Raw genomic sequence first — 22,285 nt, 5'->3', positions numbered from 1 at the left:
ACAAAACGCTGCAACGCAGTTTTCTCCGTAACTTAGTCCGATATATCGTATACGGCACGCAACGCGGTCGGGCATCTGTCTTAGATGCTTTAAACATGCTTCTCGTAGCTGCATTCATATTGAAATGCAATACCTTGTAGGGTTCATAATTAATGTAATCTTGAAATCCTCTGGGAAAATATATGTTAAGCTCAATTGCGAATTCATCATAATCTGGCTTGCTTTTAATCAGCGAGGCAGCCGTACAGGGAAGCTCGATCGATGCGTCGTCCTCTCTGGATGCAGGCGGGCATCTCCATCTACTGCGTCATGGTGACTGTGATGGGCCTCACGGGGCGGCTGCTGCCGCCAGCGGTCGCTGCCATGCTGCCCATCGTCATCCTGCCACTGGCCGGCGCCTTCACCGCCGACGAAGTGGCCGCCGAGTTCCTCGGTGTGAGTGTATATACATGCACGGCCCTCGCTCTCAAACCAAAGCGGGGTTGATTTGTCCTGCGTGTTGGTTTCCAGAGGTCTGGTGGCTTTAAGCGATGCAACAAAGGCTATGGGATTCATGGCAGGTCTCAGAGAGCAGGAAAGTTACAAATGCTGGCAGGGAAAACTTAAACAAAGGTTGGGAGTAAGCGTGCAGTCTACTGACCGACGTTTCGACGAGAGGATCTCTCTTCGCCGAGGCCAAACGAAGGCAAGCCCTCTTGTCGACACAGCGTTCAGGGGACTGCATGGAGTTGCGAGACGAAGACAAGATTTCTTGTCGTCCTCATGTAAACGCCATGTCAACGAATGCGTCCTCATGTCAGCGCCAGATTTCTAAGACTAACGAGTTAAAATTACTCCCTACTCTTGTCACTCTATTTCGTTCCACAAAAACTGCAGACGAAATTGCCCTCTTCCGACTTGCGTTTGCATTTTTCTGAAAAGCGACGCCGATATATATAACACGCCCCGTCTACAAGAATTCCAATTCGTCCGTTCTACTGATTCTTGCACGGGCGGCACTCCGCCGCGGAGCACAAAGCTTACAACCACGCAAATATTTTATGCGCTTTGTGCGTGTGTTCCTGTGAAAGTCGAGCTGTCGCGACCAACGCATTCGAGTGCACGAGTGGAGTACTGATACAGTTCGCAGAGTCTGCGTGTACTGGCTTACCGCGTTTCTTGTTCGCATGGCACCTGCCTCCTGACATTCATTTTTTCGCATCAGACAACGTATTGTGCGCGTCTCTCTGATCTCGCTTTGTGCTTCCACTCAAGGTATATCATGTCTATTTTATTTTCTAATTGTCATTTGATTTGAAACGGGCTTCCTTTTTTCGCCCCTGTTCATTGTTTTAAGCCTGTCATGGCTATGCTAGGGCACCTCATCTTTTCTTTCATTCTTTTCTTCGCCTTTTGTCTATAAAAGGGGCGCCAAAATTAGAAAATGAGGTTTCGTGGCCGCTGATAGCGCAGGACAGTTGGTCGCAAATGACTTCTTTTTTTTTTCGTGGACTTTACTCGGCCTGTGGAGAGAATATGGCCGTTTTATTTTGTTCAGTGAAACGCGGAATCATAACACTTCCCTGGAGTTTACTCTGAAGTTTTCTCTTCTGACGAAGGATCGTTTACAGCAGCATTGAACCTGTACGTCTGTTCAGACAGGCTGGTTAGAGCGCACGAGTTAACCCTGTTTCGACCTACAGTTGCCATACAGCATATCTCGCACACCCGTTCTTTTTTCGCTCCCTGGTGGGACGAAAAATATGGTTCACATAACGGATTTACCTCACGACGCGGATTTAAGTTGTTTGAAAGCGGAACTAATCACGGAACCTCTAGAGACACTTTCCCCGAGAATTTCATCACAGGGGAAGCCGAGTAGAAGCCCGGTGGAAAGATTGTATTTAACGATGAATGCCTGGAAACACCAGCACGACTCAATCCCTTACCCAGTGCGTGCAATGCTCAAACCACTAGGACGGCCAGTTGGTTTCCCTGCGGCTGAAATGTGTGTGACTGGTCAAATGTTTAGGGACATCCCCAAAGGTGGAATAGATTTGTAATAAGGGAGTAATTGCTCATTTGCATCGCGCAGCCATACGGCTACAAAGGAAAGCTATACAGCTTTCTCAAAAACTTCGTAGTCAAATTCATCCTGGTCCGGGGTTCGAACCCGGGACCACCACTTCACCGAAGCAGTCGCTCTGCCAACTGAGCTAGCCGGGACGGCAAGCTTATGATAGGGCGAGAGCGAATTTATCAATAGCTAGAAGTGGGAATAGGGTTGATCGAATGTTTAGGGGAAGCCCCCAAGGTGGACCCGCCGCGGTGGCTCAGTGGTTAGGGCGCTCGACTACTGATCCGGAGTTCCCGGGTTCGAACCCGACCGCGGCGGCTGCGTTTTTATGGAGGCAAAATGCTAAGGCGCCCGTGTGCTGTGCGATGTCAGCGCACGTTAAAGATCCCCAGGTGGTTGAAATTATTCCGGAGCCTTCCACTACGGCACCTCTTTCTTCCTTTCTTTTTTCACTCCCTCCTTTATCCCTTCCCTTACGGCGCGGTTCAGGTGTCCACCAATATACGAGACAGATACTGCGCCATTTGCTTTCCCCAAACAACCAATTATTATTATTAGCCCCCAAGGTGGAGTAATGTTGTAATAGGGAGTAAATTACTCATTGGCATCCACCAAAGCGCAGCCATACGGCTACAAAGGAAAGCAATACAGCTTTCTCAGAAACTTCGCAGTTATAGAAAAATTCGTCCTGATCCAGGGTTCGAACCCGGGACCAGCGCTTCACCGGAGCAGTCGCTCTACCAACTGAGCTAGCCGGGACGGCAAGCTTATGGTAGGGCGAGAGCGAATTGATCAATAACTCGAAGTGGGAACAGTGTTGGCCAAATGTTTGAGGGAATCCCCCAAGGTGGAGTAGATTTGTTGTAAGAGAGTAATTGCATCCACCCCTTACTACGCATGCGCGACTGCACGCCTCCTTCCTGGCGGCGCAGCCTCGCGTGCTGGCCGCGTCGCTGCTCTTCGCCATCGCCAACGTGGGGGACGAGACGACCCTGTTCTCCAGGATGTGCCTGTACGCGCTGCAGCGGTACGCGCTGCGCATCCAGCCGCTCTTCCTGAGCGTGCAGCTGATGGTGCTCGTGCTGAGCCTCTTCCTGCCCAGCTCGTTCATCGTGATCTTCAGCACGGTGCTCATCGAGCGCTTCATCACCACCGTCCAGAAGGAGATCACCACCGCCGACCAGCGGAGCGGCATCCGCGCGCCGACCAGCAGCTCGTCACAGAACTTCATCGAGGAGGTGCGGCGCCAGCGCAGGCAGCGGCAGCACGCCGCCGGTGGCGCCGCCAAGCGGGCTCGCAGCGTGTCCATGGTCAGCGACACGACGATGCCCAGCGAGGTGTCCCGCAACAGCTCGCTCGTGCGCCAGTACAAGATGCACCCCGAGTGGCACAAGGAGCGATCCCTGGAGGCGGTGCGGCAGGTGCGCCTTTTTTTTTCTTTTTTATTAATGCGAAAGCATTAGGTGGCTATGTTGACGCCGGAAGTGACCGCAAATTGTGTCGCCGGAAGTTCGTCCCCTGTGACGTCAGTGGTGCCCTCGTTCACCAATTCTGATAGTGATATAGTGATAATTGGCGATAACGACGACGATGATGATAGTAATGATTATAATTAGCGATAGTGATAGCTGGTGATAGCGGTGGTGACGATAGCGCTGATGGTGATATAAATAGCGATAGTCGGTGATAGCGATGATGACAGTAATGATGATGATAGCGAAAGCAAAAAAAGATCAGGGGTTCGAGTCCCGCAAAAGGTCGTGGGTTCGTGTCCGGCAAAGGTCGTGGGTTCGAGTCTCGTCAAGTTAGTGGGAAATGAAGAAGGAAGGGAGAGAGAGGGGGTTAAGGGAAAGGCTTTCTCATTTCCGCTCTTAAGCAGACTTGTGTGTGATCTTGGAAGTATCTTACGTGTGCCGGCTTCTCGGCTATTTTTCGTGCGCCCCACGGGATGCTACACAGTGTGAGGCAAGCAGATAACTATCCCGTCAGGTCACCTAGTTGCTTGGCGTCCGGTGCAGTGCATTTCAAAACAATCCTACCCACTTTGGTAGCGACCAGAACCATTGCTGAGCCTTCAAGTGGAACTTCTATAGCTGTTGCAATGTGTGTTTTCTATTATACTTCAGAGAGAGAAAAACTGTCCTTATGTTGTCGGCGCCTAATGCACTCCGTATAAAGTATCAGGGCAGGTATCGCCATGTACTGCGGTCATACGCGAAGTGACCTGTGAAAGTAGAATAGGTGCCGTATATGTATACTACTGCGAATGAAAGAAACGCGAACAACGCGGTGCCTACGCGCTCTGCTATTCGAATTTCCTTTGATCGCGCTTTTACCTGGGTGGTAAGAAGAAGACGTTAGAGTCGTCCTAGAATGCATCACGGACGAGTCTAACGTCTTTTTGCTATATACCACTGAAGTAAAAGCGTGATGAAAACAAATGCGAACAGCGGAGCGTCTAAGCTCCGCTCTGTTCGCGTTTCTTTCCATCGACCCTGTATAGTTACTGTTTCTGGTTTTCTCTCGATATCTGCTGCGATTGTTAGCGCGTTTTCCTGCAACTCAGTCCATGGTCGTTTTCAAACAGCTTATCCTCGGAAAAAATGGGATAAACTTCGTTATCGCTAAATGTGTATAGCACGACCCACGCAAAAATGGTCTATAGACAGTCTATAGACTTCTTATAGACTCTATTGGCTTCGTATAGATATTTATTTTTGTCTATTCATAGTCTATAGACTCTGTATAGATAAAAATCTATTATAAGTGCATGGCCATAAATCTATAGATTTTCTATAGGCTGTCTATATGATTTGTATTGCCTGTAGATTGTTCTCTAGGGGTTGTCTATGGAGAGGCTATAGACTTTATAGACAGAAGTGTATGGACAGTCTATAGACTGTATAACGACATTTTGTAAGGGGATAACTTTTCACGCACAACGACAAACTTTGGGGCGCAGGTGCGAAGGCCACGGAAGACGTCGTTCGACCCGTTTGACAGGACCTCGGACGCCGGGGTGTGGGCGTGCAGGCTTCCCGGGCGCACTATAAATTCGTTCGCATCGCAGAAGAAACAGCCCTCGTCCATACTGAAAAACAGCGCGAAGGGCAAAGACGCGGAGCCGATCCCTTCCACGGAGCGCGGGAAAGGCAGCCCGACGGTGACGTCTGCGAGAGCCTTATTTTCTCCAGCAAGGGCTACCGCGATACCGGCCACCAAAACCGCGAGCGTCAGTAAGAAGGAACCGAAGGAACAACAGCCTCTTAAGCCGCCCAGTGAAGCGGTGACGAAACCGAAGGTCGTCGAGCCTGCTATGCTACCGTCAGCCAAGGTTGCGGAGGAGAAACCTGACGCCGCGAAAAAAGCGGCCGTTAAAGAAGACGGCGGAAAGCGCGTCGAGGAAATTCTCGAACCGGGCGACGATACGCTCGAACTTCTGCAGAGTTCGAGCCCGTCGTCGATGACGCCGGCGTCTCCGGCGTCACCGTCGACGTCTCCGTTCATGCCGTCCTCTCAGACGTCGTCCTCGACGCCGGTGGGCGTCGCCGACTTGTGGAGCTCGGCGCCAAACGCGCAGGGCGGCGAACGAAGCGTGGACAGCTACACGGCATGGGCGTCGCAATTGATGAGCGGTTCGAGCTGCCGGCTTCTGCGCCTCAACGAGACGCTGTCGCCCGAGGAGCCCTCTTCGGTTGCTGACAAGAGCGTGGTGAACTTTTACGACTCTGAGTTCCAGGCGCAGTCTTATGGACGGAATCTGCTGCAGGTATTGGGGTCCCTTCGGGCACTGGCCCTCTCTGTGGGCTGGGCATTGGAAAGAAACGGCTGAAGCGCGCCATAGTTTTGACATTGTCGCGTACTCATTCCTCTGGTATCAAATGCTGAAACTCTTGTTTACTAGGTTTGTATGCGGGTCAAATATACTCTGACTGTGAAACACGGGGTCCTCTCGTATATATAAAGCGCCTCACTTATTTGGCATCAGTCTATTATGGACTTTAGGCATGAAAATATCTTGTTCTAGCATGCGTACCTCGAGCAACTTGCCGAGTAGGTCTTGAACAAATGGAAATTGCAGGTAACACGATCTTTGCACAGCCTCGCAGCTGGATTCGTTAGGTGGGCGACCCGAGAAAAATGGGAAATACTTGCAGTTCGCCCATACCTTTGTGGCCCGAAACGGGGCCCCTTCTTATAACTTCTTCGTAGCCTTCGTATACCTAGCCATACATACACTCTTGGTGAATCTTAACTATCATAATTTCCCTCCGATGTTAATAATTACTGATATAAAGTTACTGGTGCATGTACTACACGCCGTCTATTACCGCGTTTATACCGATACTCAACAGTTCTGAACAAAAGCCTTTTTTGAATGGGTAAGAGTTTATGAACGCATTTTTTTTCGTTTATTACTATAACAATCAACGTATCCGCAGGTCTCCCGTTGCCAGGCTAGTATTTTTTTTTTTCTATTAACGTTTTTGCAATCGTCAAAAGGGTTCCCCGTTGGCTTTCTATGGGAGTTTTAACTGCTCGATGCAAGCGATGAAAAGAACATTAAAAGAATGATTTTGCTATACATCGGAAGAACGTACCATTACATTCAATATTTCCGTAACAGTGTCTTCCATTCTTGCAATATTCAAAAATTTTGTCCAATAATGTTGGACATGTTCCGTTCACTAACCCTGCTTCCGATTCTTGGGCAGGCGCTCCAGCGCATGCACGTGCAGACATTCACCGAGGTGAGCCAGCTGTACGCCAAGGCCGCCCCGCAAGCGCAGCTGCGACCCGAAGTGCGCGGCGTGCTCAAGGCGGGCCGTAGTTCCACGTCGCTCCTGCCTAGTGCGCACAGCCGCCGCGAGAGCGTGGGGCGGCGCTGGTCGCTGGCGTCACTGGACAACGACATCGAGGCGGTGGCGGGCGGCCTTCTGCACCCGCTTTGTCGGCCCATCATGGGCGACGCTGTCAGGCGTAGAATGATGGTCCGTGCAGAGAACGGCGCCAGCGCTCGCCGCATCGTCATCGCATCGCAGCCCTACCCTGTCGCCGACATGCCTTCGAGCTTCCGTGAGGACGCGCTGGAGCATTTTGTAATTCCCGCGCTATACGACCTTCGCTAAGCCTACTTCGGCTTGTAACCTGTTGACGCACGCCGGTCCGATCCGACAGGCAGTCGCTAAAGGAAGATGGTGCGTCTCAATACGAGCCTTGGTGAAGATGGGCCTCAATGTCTCAACACGATGTCTTGATGATGCGCCTGACATTGTTAGGGTGTTCGCCGATGTCGGCGGAGACTCATAAAAATCGCTGAACGCCGTTAATGCGGTATTATCGTATTAAACACGGTGCGTTGAGTTGTCTTTCGTGCGTTTGTTTCTTTGTTATGAACGAGGGGTCACGTTACGAGCGCAGCAGTTTGTTTCCTTTTGTTTACGTGTTATTTCCGGGAGTAACGAGCGATTACGTTGCCTGTTTCAGTCGACAGCGGTGACGAGCAAGTCTCATCGTGCATACGCCTGAGAGCGTAAGTAATATGCGCCGCGAGCCTGTTCGCAAATTATGTTCACAGGACGGGTGGTTGCAAATAGTCGACACTTTATGACTCGAGCACGAAAGGAACGAATTATTCGGAGTCCACAACTAACGAGAGTTTTTTGCAGCGAGAGCTGCAATAGCTTTGCGTGAACCATTAAGGGGATACAACGGCAGCAGTAGCGCATTAAGCGTTACGTTAGGCGTAACACGTTACGCAGGCGTCTTTTGCTTTTCGCTGTCACCGGAACGCAGCCACCGCGGTCAAGTTCGGGGACGAAGCTGATCAAAAGCGTTGGTAGCCGATAGCGATGTAATTTACGCGCATTTCAGCGACCCTAAAGCTTTGATGATGCGTTGCGTAAATGCAGATCAATAGTTATGCAATGTCGAGATTGTATGTGTGATGTTAAGGCTCATAAAGGGGCGAAGCGCTGTAGCCAAACGTGCTCGAAACAGAGCTTAAGCAAAGTACCTAAACGAGCCCGAAATAGGCCAAAGCGATGTAGCTATAAACACGCTGGAAACAGAAAAGTAAAGCCAGATACCTATCTCTGTGTCAGGTTCACTCGTTGCGCGCATAAAATGTCTAAATATGCTTGTGTCAGCGCTAATGTCGACCAGCTTTTACTGATTGACATTAGCAATTAGCTCTGCAATTTTTTAATACACTTGATGTTGACTGGACCAAACATTCAGTTCGAATAAACCGGCTGTTCGAGTTAACGAGAGTCCACTATATTTGCACCTGCCGAACAAGGCACAGGTCAGTAATAAGGCAGTAATTACTCACAGGCATCGACCCAAGAGCAGCTACAAAGGAAAGCTGTACAGCTTTCTCAGAAACTTTTAAAATTCCTTTAAAAATTGCTTGACAGCTATTACCAACGCATTTTTTTCCTTCGAAGCTCTGCTCGATATCATTCAACCGATGTTTTTTTGTCGCTATATCATGATGACTAGCCGTGCTTTTCTGGTCAATGTGTGCACAGGCCATCTCTTCTTGTACAGTCGCGAGCAAAAAAGATTAGCACACGTGACGGAACACCGGAGCGCCGGAATGACAACGCGTTGCGCTGCGGGCGACGAAGACGCTGATAACGAGAGTGCCGGGGGTTCAGCGCACTGTCACGGCCCAGCAAAATTTATTTTTCTGCCTCGCCCTCTCTCTTTTTTTTAACGCAGCATTGCTTCCGCAGGCAACTGTTGAAGAATAGGATAGTTGTTTTTTTTTTTTGCTTGTTTGGCAGGTATTTTTGCGAGCAGCCTCAGCCGCGCTGCGCTTGGTAACTGCTTGAACAGCTCAGCATCCAGGAGCTGTCATGGCCGCCCAAGGGAGCAGATTTGAATATAATTGAAAATATATGGGGGTTAATGAAAAAGCGACTAGCTAAAAGGCAGCTGCACGAATCATCGCCAGATATCCTTTGGGCGGCGGTTCAAGAGGAATGGAGCAGGCTCCAGGCTCTTCCTGACCTTGCAAGCAGACTGACTTCATCCCTGAGCGCCTTCAAAGCGTTGAGGGTCGGCGGGGCCTATGCACGCCATTAGCGCAACGACGTGTTTGCTCTCGCATCATGACAGCGGGCTGGCTATCCTCCTTACTTGTGTTCCTGAATTGATGGGATAGTGCTCCTGTTAATATTGCTACTACACTTTCCCAACAAAGTGATTTGTGTGAATTAGTTGCGTCTGGAAAATAAGCTCTGTTTTTCGAGCTTGCGTAATACTGGATAAAAGCAGGGCTGTCATCTATTGTTCCCGCGAGTTCCTTTTGACAAACCGTCAGGGACATAAAAAAAAACAACAGTAATTAGAAAGAAGCCATAGTTGCTCATGATAACCGAGCTGAAATAAATGCCGCATGCACAGTCACGTAGGGTCGGCCCTTCGACGCTCGGGCGATGGCACGCTTGATAAAGCTTACTCCCTGCCGTCCTCCCTATGCTGGAAATATGGAAACGGCCCGATAGGCAGGTCTGCAAACAACAGCGCCGCGTGGTGAGATATACAAATTCTGACCGCCAGTAATTTGTGCTAATATTGCGACTTTACAGCCCTTATCACGTGTGCTGATATGCATCGTACGTCATCATATCTTACCTGAGCGCTCGGAATCTAAGAAATAAAGCCTTTGTGTGCTAGCGATGTTGCTGCCACCGCATCACTTCTTGCCTCCGTGCACGCAGGCTGATGATGATGGTGCGGCCTGCGCTCATCGCGGGCACCGCCTACACCGCCATCTTCGGGAACATGATGAGCCTCAACACCGTGCCCACGCGCCAAGCGGTGCTCCTCAGCCTCGGCTGGTGCGTGCTTTCTCCCTTTGGAGCCTCTCAGGCGCAGATATATGCATACCCGCCGCGGTGGCTCAGTGGTTAGGGCGCTCGACTACTGATCCGGAGTTCTCGGGTTCGAACCCGACCGCGGCGGCTGCGTTTTTATGGAGGAAAAACGCTAAGGCGCCCGTGTGCTGTGCGATGTCAGTGCACGTTAAAGATCCCCTGCAGGTGGTCGAAATTATTCCGGAGCCCTCCACTACGGCACCTCCTTCTTCCTTACTTCTTTCACTCCCTCCCTTATCCCTTCCCTTACGGCGCGGTTCAGGTGTCCGCCGATATATGAAACAGATACTGCGCCATTTTCTTTCCCTCAAAAACCAATTAATAATAATAAACAACTATGCATTATGCATGGGATTCATTCCCGTGTTGTAAATCCCATAGCCTCCCGTAACTTCATGCGTCGTGAACTTAAAATAGGATGAATGTGCACAGACACTTGACAACTTATTTGTGCTGTGTAAAAGGCTCATTTTGCTGCGCTATTTTTCTGCCAGGTAGGATAGGATAGGAATAACTTTATAAAAATGCCGGCAACCGACGGTTTAACGCGTCGTGACGTTGGCCAATCGTCGACTCGGGGTTATGGCCTACTCTGCACTACCCCAGTTCGGCCCGTTAGTGGTGGGTCGTGAGGCTTGTGCTTTCCGAGCGCACTCCGGGCCTGCTGGACGGCCCATAGTTAAGTGTACTTGTCTGTAGGCTGCATTGTGCTTTGAAGTTCTGGCGGGCATGTCCTGGAGGTAGCTTCTGCCAGGTAGTTTTAGAACGCTTCAAAAGTTCATGGAGGCATTTCAGGTATGAACGGAACAATTGCCGATGCGCGCGCAGCAGTGCGACCGCATCGGAAGCGCCACCATTAAGTTCGCATCGGAAGCGCCGCCATTAAGTTTGATGGCTATGTCGGTTTAAGTGGTTTGAGAACTTTTGCGCAGCCATTAAGTTTGATGACTGCCGGTTTAAGTGGCTTCAGAAGTTTCGCAGAGCACTGTGGAGTCTTCTTTCTACACCCAGTGGAAAAATACTCGAGCAGACGGGTACTCTTAGCCGCAACTTGTCAATGCTTCTCCCAAACGGTTGTGCCAGAACTGTTGACGTCATCTTTTTTTTGGTCACAGCGCCACAGGCAAGTGCCCGGTGAACTGGTGGATCTGGTTGACGGTGGCGTTTCCTGCGTCCCTTGCGTGCTGCCTCATCATCTGGGTTTACGTCTACTGCTCCCACCTGGTCAGCTGGTGAGGAACAGTGATGACATATATATATATATATATATATATATATATATATATATATATATATATATATATATATATATATATATATATATATATATATATATAAACGCTCACTACTTTTGAGCAGTGTTTCAAAATCCAGACAAGGACGCTCTGAGCATGCGCTCTTCTTCTCCAGCTCCACTGGTTGAAAATGAAAACCGCTCATACTGCGCATGCGCAGTTCGTGTTAGTGACAAGAGCATGCGGCAGATGGCGACAGCTGTCAAGCACACACTTTCCACTTCGCAGGCGCAGCTAGTTCCTCGTGGAACCAGATCGCGCCTGCGTCACTCACGTGCGTTTGTTTTCAATCAGTAGTAGACGAATTTTCGCCACTCCCTAGAGGGCGCCACATCTTGTGAAAAAGGCGGATTTTTGTCGCTGATTTCTTCATGCGTTTACGGCCATGAGATTGTCGTGTTTCTCGAACAGTATATAAGAAACGTTGCAAGGGTCTGCTTAAACGATAGCCACGATACTATACTGTGGAATACAACTCAAGAAAGTGATGCCAGATGGCCATTGCAACCGATTTGGTCGATCTACTTACTGTCATGACGTCGCAGTCTCCTACCTTACTCGTGCTAGCGTGGCAACGCGCAGGTGGTTAGCAGCTCATGGCGATTGACCACGACCATTGTCGTGTTTCTCGAACAGTATATAAGAAATCTTGACTCTAGTGCCTCAGTGCTTTAACCATTTCATGTCCAAAATGTTGTCTTGTTGAAGCAGTTGACAATTTAGGCGATAATTTTTATTGCATAAATAAACATGCTGTTGGGAAAATTTTTTCCCTATTTGCAATTGCACTGTGAGGGGTTTCTGCTGGCGAGTTTCTCTAATCTTTTCTCTTTAATCGCGGGTTCACGAGTCATTGCTAGCTAGGCTATATAGATGCATTATTGAGGTTCTTTGTTCACTTGTAAGGTGATTGAAATGAGATATTTATTTGTCGCTGCACAATGTCCTAATGTCGTGCTATCAGTCACCCGTCGCTCACCTTTGTACATGCGACGGCAAGTCAACCAGACTCATTCAGTGCGTCTTTTTGACAAACAAGTGAAAGCAGCCTTATGGATTTTTTTAATGCGTAAGCATTGTATGGCTGCGTTTGCGGTTTCGTGTCGTCACGAGCTTGTCATCACGATAACGTTCGACCGAATTGAGTTATCAGAAAAAGAATGGTTGCATTAGATAGAGCATAAAAAAAATCTCGCAGGGTAGACCATCAGGTGCATGTGGGATAATTAGTTAGTTAATTAGAGCAAGAAATGTCCAAAAATTGGGCGGGGCCTGAGCAAAAATGGCGCCAAATTTGAAAACACCGGGAGTGTGGACGGTGCGAAGCGTGGCGCCAAGTTTGAAAACTGAAAATGGGCAATGATGGAACTTGATTAATGGAGGCAATTGGTTGATTTGACGTCAATTATCTCAGTCAGATAAGCACGCGACCCGGTACCGTCCATCCCTCCCGAGCAGCCGTGATCGTATAGCGGTTAGAACCTTGCGTTGTGGCCGCAATAACGAAGGTGCGAATCCTGGTCAATGATTGCGCATTTCGCCAATGCGGGTGTCGCAGTGATCTCAATTTTTTCTGTGTTATGAAGTGAAATGATCTTGTATTCCAACAGGTGGCAACAGAAAGATCAAAGCTGGCATAGTAGGCTGGGAAAAAAAATGTTTCCGCTGTCCTTTCTGAACAACGCTGGAAAGGACAGAAGGGATTGGTTAACGCACCGAACGTACTCATTGCATATTATGTTACGCGATGGCCGGCCCTTGTAAACGCGAATTTTCACCCCAATAAAATCGGCTTGCCGATAAGGCGCGACTTTAGAGCGCCTTTAATGCTTGGAACCCTCCGTTATCAACTTTTCCTCTCTTTTTCTGTTTTCACTTACGTGCAGCGACGAAGAAATCGAAGAGCAGACGCACGAAGATATGTCCAACTGTGCTCGGGCACGCCTGCGCACCATGAAGAGACAAACGTTAGTTTCACACACACGGCTCGTACCCTTTTTCCGCACTGATTACAAGCTCCAGTCTTTACGTCACAATCTTCCGTCCGTATTAAACAAATATCAACACATCAAATGTTTGACCCCTGTTCAGCTGCTACAGCTTTTTTCCAATTTGTAATGTGGTTTTTTAGTTTTTTTTTCGCTACAGTGATTCTTAGTTATTCTTTTACAGCTTCCCTCCCATTGCTCACGAAGATGCCTTTTCATTATTCATGCGATTTGTGTCAATACGTAACAAAAAATGCAGTCTTTGTGTACACATTTTTGTATCGAACTACCTGAAAGTGTTTCTTATTTTTTGTAAAGCTGAATATTTCATGTAAACCTTTTTTCGTCATTTTTATTAGTGTTATTATTATTTAGTGGTCTCGTCTATGCTGCCTTGTAAGGGTTGCCTGGGCCTCGTCAAGCTGTTTGATTACAGCTTTTAGCCCGGGTGACCCACCAGCCTTTCTGGTAAATAAAGTTCAGTTCAGTTCAGTTCACTGCCGCGCACCATGCGCCCGATTTCCGCCGTTGTCACTCTTTAAAGCGTAATATGTGCTGTTGTATCTCCCAGGGTGAGAGAAACGCTGCTCATCTACTGGCTGATCGGAGTTCCGTTCACATACGGGGCTTACACCATCGGGCATCCCGAAAGGCGAGTCGCGTGCTTTGAGCCAACGTCATATAGCCAACATTTTGGAACGGGAACGAGTTGGTGAACGCAACTTTTTTTTACATATTGAAAGATTTAAATATAATTCTATAGATATATACGCAGATCTCCCGTCAGCAGGCTTGCATTTTTCTGTGCTATTAACGTTTTTGCAGTCGTCAAAAGCGTTCCCGATTGGTTTTCTATGGCAGTATTAACTGCTGCATGCGAGCGATAGAAAAACTTTAAATGAAAGATATTGCTGCCCATCGGAATAATTGACCATTGCCCTCCATATTTCCATAAAAGTGCCTTAAAAGTTCTCAATAGCCAAATTTTCATCCAAGAATGTTGGATATGTGATCACGGGGCTACGAATCTCTGCCACGCAGCCTCTAAACAGAGGTTGGTCGAGCGCTTTTTTCAGGTGTTACTGGCTGGTTACCACAGACGCCGATTATAGCCGCGGTTATAGTTGGTTATAGCTATTATTCGTGCGCTTCCCACTTCAGGGCGCTCAATTGCTTCTACAAATCATGCTTCTAGAATTCTAGAAAGCATGAGATAACCACACATTTTACTTCCAGCCAAACAAATCCCCCTCCCTCCTCTCTCTCAATAGCGTAATATACTCTCGATTTCAAAGCCACGAAGCTGCAGTTGGAGAGATGATGGTATGTAACGGGCAGGTGGATGCGATGTGCAGCTACCTGGAGGGGCCCCTGTTTGGCCTGTCCGTGGTAGTGATGAGCGTGGTGCCGGGCCTGACCTGTCACCAGTGCTGGTCACACCGCATGCTCTCCTGGAACACCATCTGCGCCCGCTTGCCCTGGAACGTGATCATCATGCTCGGCTGCGTAATGGCCCTCACCAAGGTCGTCGAGGTAACAAAGTGGAGAGACTCTACGAGTTACACGACATAACAGAGGAACGCTTCGGACCCAACACTAGTCACTGCGCGCTTATGACCTCACAAAATAAAGTCCCGGTTTGTCAACAACAAGACGGAACAGGGGAAATTCAGACATCTGTCTGGAGTTACGAAACAGGCGTTACAATCAGGAAAACTGTGTTGACCGGACGCTGTTATTCTAACGACATGCACATATGTGCTAACAGAAGCAGCAAGTAGGCTGTAACTAGAGCGGGCTAAAAAGGTAAGAGGCAGTGAGGACAGACAGCAGTTGCTTGCTATACCTATAGGGTACAGCGTCCTAATCACAGACAATTCTAATCGAAATCGCACTTCCTTTTAACGCACTCCCGTTAGAGAACAGCTTACCCTCTTTTTACTCCCCTATAGGCGTATACACCGGCATTCACTTCAAAAGGTTGCGACCCGTCCTTTTCGGCAAGGACGTCACGAGTCTGAATCCCGGCAAGATTCTTAAATCCAATTTTCTCGGAGATAAATGCGCTTTTTGCGGCCGGACAAACGTCAACAGTACCAGAAAAAGCCAGATAATAAATTTTTAGTGAAACAATAATGGACGGAGTCGTCATCGGTGTTTTTAATTCGCATGTACACTGTCAGCTCACAGGTGAAATGCATCGGTTCAACACAAAATCAACCTTATAACTTCAATGGGACTGAGAAGTTCAAATTATGCGGACTTCTAATCACGGAAGCCTCCTTAATTGACGATGTTGACCGGACCGAAGCATCATTTCGAATAAACCGTTGGTTCGAACTAACGAGAATTCTCTGCATTTGTTACATGTGCACGGGCCGAAGCTTGTCCATGTTCAGACTGTTTTTTTTCTTCCTTTCCTGGACAGAAATACAGCCTGATTCAGTCCTTCCTGAACCAGTTGGACGATCACTTCTGGACGCGGCGTTCCATCAAGGCGAACCAGTTCATCCTCGCTAGCCTGGCTGCCCTGCTGTCCGAGATGGTCGTCGGCGACACCCTCGGCGAGATGCTTGCCCCCGTGGTCGTCCGCGTGGTGAGCGTGGTCAATAGTTAACGCAGACCAGCGGGTTAGTAAGTGTCCCTTTGTAGAACGAATTCTGAGAACCGTAGAGGACAGGCGGGCAAACCAAGGCAGGGCAAGACAGGGCAAGGCAGGGCAAGGCAGGGCAAGGCAATGCAAGACAACGCAGGGCAAGGCAGCTAGGGCAGGGCAAGAAGGAAGAGGCAGGGCAGGGCAAGATAGGGAAAGGCAGGACAAGGCAGGACAAGGCAAGGCAAGGCAGGGCAAGACAGGGCAAGGCAGGGCCAGACAGGGCAGGGCAAGAAAGAAAAGGCAGGGCAAGGCAGAGCAGGGTAGGGCAGGGCAGGGTAAGGCAGGGCAAGGCAGGGCAAGGCAAGAAAGAAAAGGCAGGGCAAGGCAGGGCAGGGTAGGGCAGGGCAGGGTAAGGCGGGGCAAGGCAGGGCAGGGAAAGAAAGAAAAGGCAGGGGCAGGGCATATGAAAAGGCAAGGCAGGTTAGAAGCATCCCATTTAATTTAGGATGGTTACAATTGCCTTCAATTTTTGCTAATGCGCTACAATTGTCCCCAATTTTCCTAATGCGCCTTCATGTGCTGCCCTCTTCCGGCAGATGCTACTACAAGCAGTCGGTGAGTGGTAGGCGCATTTGGGTGGGGAGGCGGGTATTTGGCCCCTCATTGCCGCCTGTGTCCGTTATCATCTGGCATTCTCAGCGTGTGCATCTTGAAATTGCCTTCCTCCTAGAAGTGTTGGGAAATTTTAGACCGGTGCTGTTCAAAAGTAATACTGCACTGCGGAGAGAAAAAAACTAAATAAAGGAAGACGTCGACAACACGTAGTTGGTAGTAGCACAGGGATCAATGGTGGTTATGGTGGGGTTGGTGGCGAGGAGTGTTCTATCACAACGCGTTGTAGGGCTAGTTGATTCACTGTTGCATGAATTGCGGAGTGCTAAAATACAGTACAACGAAGACATGCGACAGGACATGTCCTTAGCCTGTATTCTTTATTATCCTTTCTTAGCATTTCTGTTCTCAAGAAATGACGAGTGTCAGCTATCCGCCCTTGGGACAGTCAGACGAAGAGTTCCTGTATTTGAACTGCGAAATACATGGTGCACGTCAGCATGACCAGGCGGTTTGATGTGAACAACAGTGACTATTTACATGTTCGATCTGCGCATTCGGTAGAGCAGATTTGTGATGTTCCAGACCATCAGTGAACACAAGCAGACGTTCTTTCCGTGCCATGCCTTATTATGTCTTTTTCTTAACGTTTTTGACGACGTTTTCCTGCGAGGCTTCTAAAATGCATTCTGAACATGACCACTTCTGTAAAAATGAGCTTCATTGCTGACATTATGAGGACACGTCTGCTTTTACTTTAAAGTGTGCCCTGAAGCGCTCCGCTGAGATTCTCAACGGTATTAGTTTGCACAAAAGTTACGTCTCTATGTCGAAAGTAGGTCTCCATGTGTATAAAACCAATATACACATGAAACGAGTCAGTGGAACTTTTAAGCAGAAAATCCGGTCGTAGAAATATTCGATGTTCAGCGTACAGCTGAGCTCGCAAGATCCGGGAGGATGACCCGTTGTCTGACGGCGAGCGTACAGCTGAGCTCGCAAGATCCGGGAGGATGACCCGTTGTCTGACGCCGTTCGCAATTCAGCCGTCGGAAGGGCCACCATGGAACCTTGGCACAATGTGTAACTGAAACTTAATTGTTTTGGGAGCGTTTCAAGTGCATAGACGAGCGAAAACTGCGCTGCCTAGATTGGTTGTTTGTATTCAGTAAACCGCGCTGTGATTTCCATCAAACGTCAGCCATCCTCATGAGCACCGTTTATCAAAAGCATTCAGGGCACATGATTGCTTCTCAGCAATGCAGTGGAACGCTTACGAAAGCCCTAAGAACCAAGAGGTTCTTGAAAGATGAAGAAGGAGGTTGCTGTCACTTTACAGAGCTTGAGGGCTGAACTGTTCGTTAGTACGGGTGAACAGCAAATCATATGGACTGGAGACTTTTCACCAAGTGTGCACGCAGTGGCCAATGCAGATCGCTGCTGTCCAATGACCCTGGCTTATCGTCTACGAATCTAACCGTCCTGCTGTGCTGCGAGCCTTAGACTACACGATCTGGGCAGTGTTGCCGAATCGTGGGAAATTTCTCATATCGTGGGAAATTCAAGCCACTGAGGGAAAAAGGGAACTTTGTTTAATAACCCATTGAAAACGTGGGAAATTTTGGTTTCGCTAAAGACCGGTGTTCTAAATGTGCTTTCTCGGGAAAATGTGCAGAGATGAAGGGAAAATGCTGTTATCATGGCGGCCTGACTAGTGTCGCGAGAGAAATTTGCCTTTATGTCTCCCTTTAATTTGCTGCCTAGCCTTGGATACAGAGCCCTGGCCCATTCAAATTCATTCAGGCTTCGAGTGCTGCGTCCTTGGATATCTTCCAGCTATAGTGGCAGTGATCCTTCTATTAATTGCTTCCAACCGCTCCCATCTCTTTAGTCACACAATCTCATATGTACGCATGTTGTTGTAAAGGAATTCCCGAAAATTTCTAGGGTCTATACAGGAGAGGCTAGAAAGGAAATGGAAGTTGCCGAGTTGGTCCCCGTCCCAACGCAAAAGCTAATAAAAACGAAGCGATGATTGACGATGATGTGATGAAGAAGAATCCAGCCCTGATGTTCATTATTAATGGGATTTGTATCGTCACGCGTGGATGCGGGAGATCACTGATCACGAAACACAGCGGTGGGCTTCGACGAACGTCTTGACCACAGCTCCAGATCGCTGTCACTTCCACTTCCTCTTTTTGAGGCGGCACGTGCTTCAGGTCAGCGATAAGCGAACATGCGGAATGCACTGTGTCAATATTTATCTTATTTTACTCATCATTATATTTATTACCTTGGCTGTATTCACTCCAAAGCTACTATATTTTGAAAACATATATATTTGTGGAAAAAATGGGAAATATTTAGGCGACAACGGGGAAGAACCAACTGGCCAATGCAGCAACACTGGATCTGGGTCGTGAGAACGACGCAGCTATAGCCGTTGTCATAGTGTCGTTACACCGTCGTATATTCTACGGTGACATTGATTCAAATTGCTCGTCCGCGCGCCCGTACTGTAGCCTTCTCCACCTCCTCCTTTCCACGAGCCTCGTCAGACTGGAACGGCCTTTCCCGCTCTGGCACTGCTAATAACTGCCCATCATCATTCAACGCTAACGTTGAAATTCATATATCATCGTGACAATTTGTAACAAAACTTGATTACCCCACCCTTTATGTAATACCCTGAAAGGAGCCCTTAAGGTAAATAAATTAAATGAGAAATGAAATATGTGGAGGCCTCTATTAACCCAGTCAACAAATCTAGCAGCGCTTGCTACGCGATCAAAACTGTCGCCATGAACGAAGCCGATGTCTCTGCAGGCGGTGGCAACAAACTGTTCCGCTGCGTTCTACGTGGTTCCTGTCAGCCTGGCGGCCTCCGTCAACGTGATGCTGCCCGTCTCGCTGCCGCTGCTCATTATCCGCGAGTACCTGAACATCAAGTGCGTCAAGATGGTGAGGAGGGGCTTCACATCGATCCACCGACACCGCTTAAATTAGGTGATGCGAGTTGCAGAGGAAACGAAAATTGAGTATAGGGTGCATGCACACAGTCCACAGAGGCCGCCGTTTTGGCGTACATGAGACGCGGCTAAATGCTGCGCGCTGTACGCGCCCGTGGCGTCACTTGCACACCCCCTATTGCGCAGTGGTTTGACGCTGCCCTCCGGTTTAGGAGAGGATGGGAAATCAGTTTTGATGCCATGGCACAGAACACGCAAGGTGGAAACTATATATGGATAGAGAAATGCAACTTGGCGCTGAATTTACGCGTGGGTATGCTGTTTATTTCTTGCACATGACATCCGTATGGTAGGACGAAAGTGACGGATTATTCTGGACGTGGAGCTTGTGGCTTTGAGTCAGGTTGTTCTCAGCGCAGCATGAAGGGGCTGCACCAGGGCAATCTCCGCTAACAGCTGGAGCAATTATGCTCTATACTCCCTGTCTCTTCACTTTGCGCTGAGAAACAGCATTACAAATATGTGAGACGCCGCGTTGAGCTAGTTGGTACATACTTGATGGAAAAAAAAAGCGCAGCAACAGCGTCTGTCCCGTCTTCTTTCTTGTCCCTGTTGCTGCTGCGCTGTTTCTGTTCAAGAAATATGTATACCAACAAGCCTAACAATGTGTTCTATAGTCGGATACTACCCAAGAATGAAGTGGTCGGTAGATGCCTCTCAAAGAAAGCCTTCCAACCAATGGCGTCGACCAATTGTCATGACGTCACGGTTAATCCGTGGTTAATCTCCTCGCACCTTTCAGCCCCCTGCGATATCGTGCTAGCAGATGCAAGGAGATTAACCACGACGTTGACAATCGGCCAACGCTAGGGCACCCTTTGAGGGGCATTTGCCGCTTCGTTTTTGGGTTAATGTGTCCGTCTATAGACACTCTCGTTTCGAGCCAGGACTGGTACGGTCGAAACATGAAAGTAAACAGCGAGTAATCTGTCCTTTAGCGCACTTCCTTACGGATTAATTACGGTTGGCATCTGAAACAAATTCCGTCTTAAAAGCATGCGAAGTTCTAGGAGTGACGAAGAATCTCCTCTATTTGCTAACCTCAAGGCCTCCAGCGCCGCGTCCAAAAGCGTCCTCATGCTAGCTGCATCAGGTTACTATACTTTGTAGTGGAAATATACCTCCTTTGCCAAGAGTAAGCATTCCGCACATTTAGTGATCGAAGTCTACCCTGAAACTTAGGCAGCATACCCTGCCACCAAAAGGGAGCGGGTTAGACGACAGCTTACTCCCTTTTGACTCCCATATAGGCGTATTTGTGTTTAGAGTGCGCGCCCCTGCAGTAGAAGCAGTTACGGCATCTGCATACATACGGTTCTCGAATGCCTTGAACCGAGCGCACAAATCCCAACACAACACACACGACACAACACGACACAATACAATACGATACGATACAATACGATACGATACGATATGATACGATACGACACGACACACCACGACACAATACAATACAATACAATACAAATCGCTTTGCAGGTCGCCTACGGCGTCTTTCTCAAGTGCACCGCTGTGCTCGTCATCGTCGCCTCCATGAACAGCCTGGGCACGATGTTCTTCAGCAGCGAACCGGTCACCAAAAGCCAGGCCTGGTACACTCTCGACAACGCAACGCACATCGAGGGCATCCCGCTGCCGTGACTGATCCAGTTCTGGTCCGCGTCGCAATGTGACGATTGACGCCTGCCATCTTATTGTGCCGCCGCGTTGTACGTGGCATGCAGCGCTGTATTGCATGTGCATGTGTGACACAGTTTCTTGCGCGTGTTATCTTGTACTGTGTGTAATGTCCGTTCCGGAGCATTTATTTTGTGCTAACTGAGGCGTGTGGCTGACCGCATTCTATCCACTAAGCAGGCTAACCGCAACAAAGTATACTCACTGCTGTGCGTCTTTCGTGTCCTGTCGCTTTTCTTAAACTGCGTATATATATCGTTGCACTATTTTCTGTGTTAACGCTCTCTTGTATATGTTTCTCGTTCACGCCCCGTGTGTGCCGGGAGATACTCAGCTTTGACGCTCGCCTCGCATGCGTGGAGCCATCGAAGACCCGTGCAAATCGACATCATATTGTGGGACTCCTTTGGACAAACTGGTGCAGAGAATCAGTGAACCGCAGCGCCATATTTTTTGAAAGTGGGCTCTTGGCCGTCAAACACTTTCATTATGGCTGCTACAGTGCTAAGCTTCCTGCGGTGTACTTGTGACCAAGTGGGAGAGCGCTCCTTTTCCCGTGTACCGCCTCGGGCCACATCGTACAGTGTACTTTCTGCCTGCATCAACGTGTGACACTGTCTCACCAAGTGCCCGCTGTGAATGTGCGCTCGTTGACAGTCTGTGAATTCCTGCAGGGGCGCGTCGGTGTGTGTACGCACAGTGGATACGAAGGCCTCTGCTGTTTGGATCGCCAGAGCATAATACGCGACGCGGTGACACAAAGATGCAAAATCTTTCCCAAGTCTTATTTCACGAAGTGGGAATTGTGCAAATGTTGTCGTGACATTGCGGGGAGGGAAAGGATTATTGAAGTTGCTCCTTCGGTGATATACAGTGACTGATTCTATGGAGACGTCGCATAATAATAAGCTCCATATAATGAATTGTGTCTTTGGCAGCGGTCTCCATCGCACGCAGCCCTGAAAGGACGTCACCTTCGCGGCAAGGCGCATGTCATTGCTGAAATGTGTTCGCGTGCGCTGCCGTAATGAGCCGGGGGGTAATAACGCACAGGGAGGACATTGCGTCCTCACCCACTATGGCTGTTTGGTACGGACTAATCCCGGATCAATCCGCTACCCCCTAAACAAAAAGGAGTGA

At 48.8% G+C, this 22,285-nt stretch overlaps 1 pseudogene across 1 annotated transcript; it reads left to right on the top strand.

The window, feature by feature from the left end:
* The first annotated feature begins 261 nt into the window (after window positions 1-261).
* Window positions 262-21,264, top strand: LOC144119583 (uncharacterized; annotated as a pseudogene). The gene is made up of 12 exons (XR_013312396.1): window positions 262-433; window positions 2,989-3,477; window positions 5,019-5,825; window positions 6,772-7,132; window positions 7,544-7,589; window positions 9,787-9,906; window positions 11,058-11,174; window positions 13,124-13,204; window positions 13,797-13,877; window positions 14,581-14,758; window positions 19,263-19,397; window positions 20,948-21,264. The product of XR_013312396.1 is annotated as an uncharacterized LOC144119583 (transcript).
* The last annotated feature ends 1,021 nt before the right edge of the window (window positions 21,265-22,285 follow it).

Source organism: Amblyomma americanum, chromosome 2 (genome assembly GCF_052857255.1).
Source record: "Amblyomma americanum isolate KBUSLIRL-KWMA chromosome 2, ASM5285725v1, whole genome shotgun sequence".
NCBI classification, from domain to species: domain Eukaryota; kingdom Metazoa; phylum Arthropoda; class Arachnida; order Ixodida; family Ixodidae; genus Amblyomma; species Amblyomma americanum.
This window is presented reverse-complemented; position numbering and strand designations above follow the sequence as displayed.